Genomic DNA, 6,000 nt, shown 5'->3' with positions numbered 1-6,000 from the left:
TATATATATATATATATATAATACTTCATCGATGCAAGTTACAGATCAAATCCTAGCCGGTCGCCCGAAAGGAGGCCTTTCTTTTCTGTGGCACAAATCGTTAGACAATACAATAAAGGTGATGACCTACAGGTGTGACAGATTACTGGAGCTTCAAGTGACAGTAGGGAACTCTAATATCCTAATTATTAATGTTTATATGCCATGGGAAAATAACAATAATTTTGATCACTACTGCATGATCCTAGGAGAGTTATACAGTATTATTCATGATTCTCTTGCTGATCATATTTGTATATTCGGGGACCTTAATTCTCACCCCACAAAACAATTTTATAATGAACTTACTCGCTTCTGTCAAAATCATGCTCTCCAAATTAGCGATGTAATGCTCCTCCCTCCCTCCTCTTATTCATATGTACATAATAGAGCGAACGCTATTACAACTTCCTGGCTGGACCACTGCATCACATCTCCACAACTTCATGATTCTGTTATGACCTGCAATATTCGCTATGATCTTGCAACACAGGGGGCTTTTTACCGAAATCACATCCCATTACAGGTGCCATTCAGTACCCCATCCCTCCCTACCGTGAACCTCCTAACTGATCGCCCACCAGCGGTAAACTGGGATTTTAAAAACCAAAAGAAAACCAGATACTTTAGGGCGACCACGGAAACCAGGCTGCGGTCAATAGTTCAACCGGCAGACGCCTTACTTTGTACTAACACAAATTGTAGAAATGACCACCAGAAGAGGGATCTGAATGAATTCTATTCGAACATAATCTCCGCTATGCTTGCTTCGGGCAGGATTGCCTACAGATTTCGTCAAGGTAATTCTCGTAATATACCTGGATGGAATGACTTGGTTAAAGATCTGTATACATACTCACGAGAAATGTTTTTACTGTGGAGGCAAAATGGTAGCCCCAGGGAAGGGCACACTGCATTACTAATGAGAACAGGTGAGAGCGCAGTTTCAAACTTGCTCTTAAGCACGCAGGTTAAATGAAAAAAACAACTAACAAGAGCCGATGCAATGTCTAGAAACTTAGAATCTGGTGATTATCCTCGTCTTTGGAAAGATATCCAGTCCTTAAATCCCAAAACTAAAAAGCTATCACAGAGAGTAGGGGAAGCAGTCGGAGACGAAGCTATTGCAAGAATGTGGGACGATCACTTCAACAATATCCTGAATTGCATAAATGATCAAGATTCCCGAAGGGATGTAGATAACCTCCTTACTGACAACATTCAATTTCATTTTGCAGACCGTATTACGCCAGGTAACATCAGCGATGCCATAAACAGCCTACCTAATAATAAATCGCCCGGCTGTGATGGTCTTCCTGCAGAGGCCTTCAAATTCTGCCATTCGATAATTTACATTTTGCTAGCTGCCCTATTCAATGCGTGCATAATTCACCGGTTTCTTCCAGACTCCCTACTCTTAGTTCACTTGATACCATTAATTAAAAACAAGCTAAAGGACGCAGCTGACCCTGGCAACTACCGGCCGATTGCAATCACAATGATCGCATCGAAGATACTTGAGTCTGTTCTTCTAGTGACGCTTCTCCCCTTTCTACACACCACTGACAACCAGTTCGGGTTTAAAGCAAACCACTCAACCGACACCTGCATCTACATACTGAAAGAATCGCTGAACTACTACCTATCATCAACCTCTCCTGTTTTCCTTTGTTTTGTAGATGTGAGAAAAGCATTTAACAGAGTAACCTACCTGAAGCTCTTCCTGAAGCTGCATAAAAGGAGCACACCCCTGTATCTAATTGGCATTTTACATTGCTGGTTCTCCACACAGCAATTCTTTGTCAAATGGGGTAACGTATTATCTTACACCTTCGGCTCCCTAAACGGGCTTCGGCAAGGGGGCATTCTCTCTCCACGTAATGGGAAAAATATTAGTGATTTATTTAGGAATTGATTCATCATCCTCCTCTAATATCTTTACACTGCTATTGTAAGTGATTGGAACTGTGAAATGTTTTCGTTTCTGTTGTGGACGAGTGTGGCAGTGTAGCCAGTCCCTTGTTTTGTTTATCTTTCACTTTGAGTATGGGAGCGCTGCCCTGAATCTTTTGTCTCCATTTTGGTAACACTAGCAACACATGTAAGAATCACGAATGCTCTCGAGTGTGAGGACGTCAAACGGTCCACCCTTTCATTTTGGCTATTTTACCAAATTATTAATACAAATGATTATCTATCCCTTGCAAGGTAAGCTTTTAAAGTCGTAATATTACCATTAGTTCACGAGTTAGAACAGATCATTATCATGAAAGAATAGTAGCAGACGAGAAATTCAAGTGCAGAGTTGCCTGCCCAGTCAAACATGTTGCAATGCCTTAACGAGGAAAATTTTCATTGTCGTGAAAGATGCTTCACGTTCATTAGTTCTCATGAAATTTTGCTGTGTTAGTTTGAGTTGTAACTTAGCGTTTGACAGGGTTGAAAACATTGAAAAAAGCAGTTATAAGTTTTGTTAGTATAAAATGTTTTGCAAATACCAGTGCCAAAGGGTACCACAAAATGGAAATTTCCACTGCCGATCATGATCTTAGACTAGGCTATACAGTAATTTAAGAAGGCCTACCCTAGACTAATTCTTTTGAATGAGGAATTATGACTATTTTTGATAAATATAGTTAGGCTATATGTATATAAATTCATGGAAAACTTAATTACATAGGACTTAGCCTGTACCCTCATTAAGCTAACCTAACTTTGTGGCCTATTGTAACCTAGTCAAAAATCAGCCATGTAAACTTTGCATAGGCTATCCTTAACGATTTCTGAAGAAGCCTAGGCTAGACTATCCTCTTAAAAGGCACTTTAGCCTAATTTGACCTCATTTTAGTTTTAAGTTTATCTCAGAAACCTTTCAGGTAACCTTACCCCTTGTCATATGTTGTGTAGAAACATTTAGTACTGTGTGGAGTAGGGTATCAAGTGATTTACACCTTATTGTAAATTAATTGATTCCAGGGTTGCTCCATGTTTGATATTTATCCTATTTTGAAGGAAAAGCAATTCCCATAATCTGTAGTTGATATATTTTTTTGAAGTGTCAATATAAACAATTATTTTGTTGTTGTAGTTTTAAACTACTCACTTGTGTTGATTTCTGGAAATCAAAAATTAAATAAAATGAATATTTCCAGGGATCTAGTCCAGGAGTTCTGAAGACTAGGTAAATTAATCAAGTCTAGGAGACTAGGCCTGGGAGAAATTTGGCAAGATGTAATGAGTAATAAAGAAACAAGCTGAATACCAGGAATTTTCTTCAATACCCCTAAAATGGAAATCAGCACTTCAACTGCCTCCCAGTGAGAAGACATCACCTGGCCTCATCAGTAGTAAGACCCATACACACAAGGAATATCATGTAATAGCAGGTAGGACAGGCCTACCCTATTTTCCAGGCAGCATAAACATCAGTCTTCATACCCACCGTGTCAACAATGACACAGTACCATTCTCCGACCCGTGTCTCCAGGCAAGAAGACTGACAAAAGGGCATACGTACAATAGTATTATTATCTTTGTATATGTATACTAATGTTATTCTTATTCTCGTATCGTAATGTCGTGGCGAGGGAAAATAATCCCGCGACATCCATACCTGTTTAATACGTACACAGATGCCTTAAATGTCAAACTGAACTCTCTCCCAATCGGATGCACCGTCAATGAAACAACTATAAACAACCTCTGTTACGCCGACGATATGGTTCTGATTTCCCCATCAGTGCAAGGTCTCCAACGACTCATCGACACTTGCCGCCAATATGCAGAGGAATTTGATATAATCTACAACGAAACCAAGACCCAGTGCATGTCGCTGCTCCCGAGATCGCTTAAGCATATTGCAGAACCTCAAATTTTCCCCGGAAACCATCGGCTGGAATTTGTGCACGAATTTCCATATTTGGGTCACATTATCACCGACGACCTAAAAGATACGGCAGACATTGAACAGAGGCGTCGTAAACTATGTGCAGCTGGCAACATGATTGCAAGGAGGTTTGCCTTCTGTCACCGAGACGTGAAACTGCTGCTCTTCCGCTCGTACTGCTACAGTACCTATGGGTGTTCCCTCTGGACGAACTATTCCCGAGAGACCATGAGACGTATCCCTGTTGTGCACAATGACATTCTGAGACGCCTCACAAACACTCCCCGCTACCACTCCGCCACACAGATGTTCATAGAAAACTACCTGGACAATTTTAAAATCATTGTTAGGCGAACAATGTCCAGTCTGGTAACCCGAGTGAGAAACAGCAGCAACTCGCTCATACAAAGCATCCTAAGGAGTGAAGCAAGAAGAAAATCTAAATTGTGGGAAAGATGGGAAAATGAGGCCTTTGTCCCATAAAGGACTTAATCTGTATTGGCAAGATGTCATCTGCAGTTTTGGTCATTATTACATTTATTGCTGATATTCTAATTTTTCATTATTACTGTGATTACTATCAAGTTAAAGTTTTATTTACATGTAATTTATGTATTTAGCCCTCTGGACCTGACTACTGTAACCACCTAAGGTCTCTTGTTGAAATTTAAGTTATATAATTTGTGCACTAACTGTTATTACTCTCAATGCATATTTTTTTTCTCACCAATATTTTTACTGTTATTACCAATATTATGATTACAAGCTTTTACGCTACCTCAGCCATTTTGTGGATAAGTGCCGATTATTCATTCTCTTTTTCTTTTTTATCATGTCTCATGTATCTAGATCGTGTATGTTACTGTCTGTATTTTGTATATTCAATGTATATGGCCCTGAGCTGAAATAAAACATATTATTATTATTATTATTATTATTATTATTATTATTATTATTATTATTATTATTATTATTATTATTATTAATCTATTTCCCTTTAAGCTACTGACAACAAAATAAATTCATATGTTTGTTTTTTGTCTTACAAAGATGTACTACCTTACTATGCCTCTTTAAAACACTATGAACACACACACACACACAAACAGTGTGCATATGTGTTAATGCCAATTGGTTAGAGACTCAAATTAGCAGCATTTTTCCTGAGAGAGAGAGAGAGAGAGAGAGTGGAAGGAAGAGATATTATAGATTTGATCACCGAGTGGCAACATCTACTCAGGCGGTCGGAAATGTCTTGTAATTTGACATATTTGACAGGTTCACTCCCCCATGAGCTCCAGGACTTTCAGGAAAATATCGGGTTCTATTTTTGTTTGTTTGAAATTTAATATAACTTACTACAGAAAAATGCACAATAGCATTTGAAAATTAGTACTTATTAGGTAAATAATTTATCATACCCAAAACAAAACATAAACAGTTTTTACCACCTGTTTTTCTTTGTTCTTGAGTTACCTATTATTTCATCTTATTACGTTATTTAATCTTGCAGTATTATTATTATTATTATTATTTTTTTTTGGTCTATCACAGTCCTCCAATTCGACTGGGTGGTATTTATAGTGTGGAGTTCCGGGTTGCATCGTGCCTCCTTAGGAGTCGATCACTCTTCTTACTATGTGAGCCGTTTCTAGGATCACACACTGCTGCATGAGTCCTGGAGCTACTTCGGCCTCTAGTTTTTCCAGATTCCTTTTCAGGGATCTTGGGATCGTGCCTAGTGTTCCTATGATTATGGGTACAATTTCCACTGGCATATCCCATATCCTTCTTATTTCTATTTCAGGTCTTGATAGTTATCCATTTTTTCCCTTTCTTTCTCTTTAACTCTGGTGTCCCATGGTATTGCGACATCAATGAGTGATACTTTCTTCTTGATTTTGTCAATCAACATGACGTCTAGTCTATTTGCATGTATCACCCTATCTGTTCTGATATCATAGTCCCAGAGGATCTTGCCTGATTGTTTTCTATCACTCCTTCAGGTTGGTGCTCGTACCACTTATTACTGCAAGGTAGCTGGTGTTTCTTGCGCAGGCTCCAGTGGAGGGCTT

This window comes from Macrobrachium nipponense, chromosome 28 (assembly GCF_015104395.2).
Source record: "Macrobrachium nipponense isolate FS-2020 chromosome 28, ASM1510439v2, whole genome shotgun sequence".
NCBI classification, from domain to species: Eukaryota; Metazoa; Arthropoda; class Malacostraca; order Decapoda; family Palaemonidae; genus Macrobrachium; species Macrobrachium nipponense.
Note: the sequence above shows the minus strand (reverse complement) of the source record.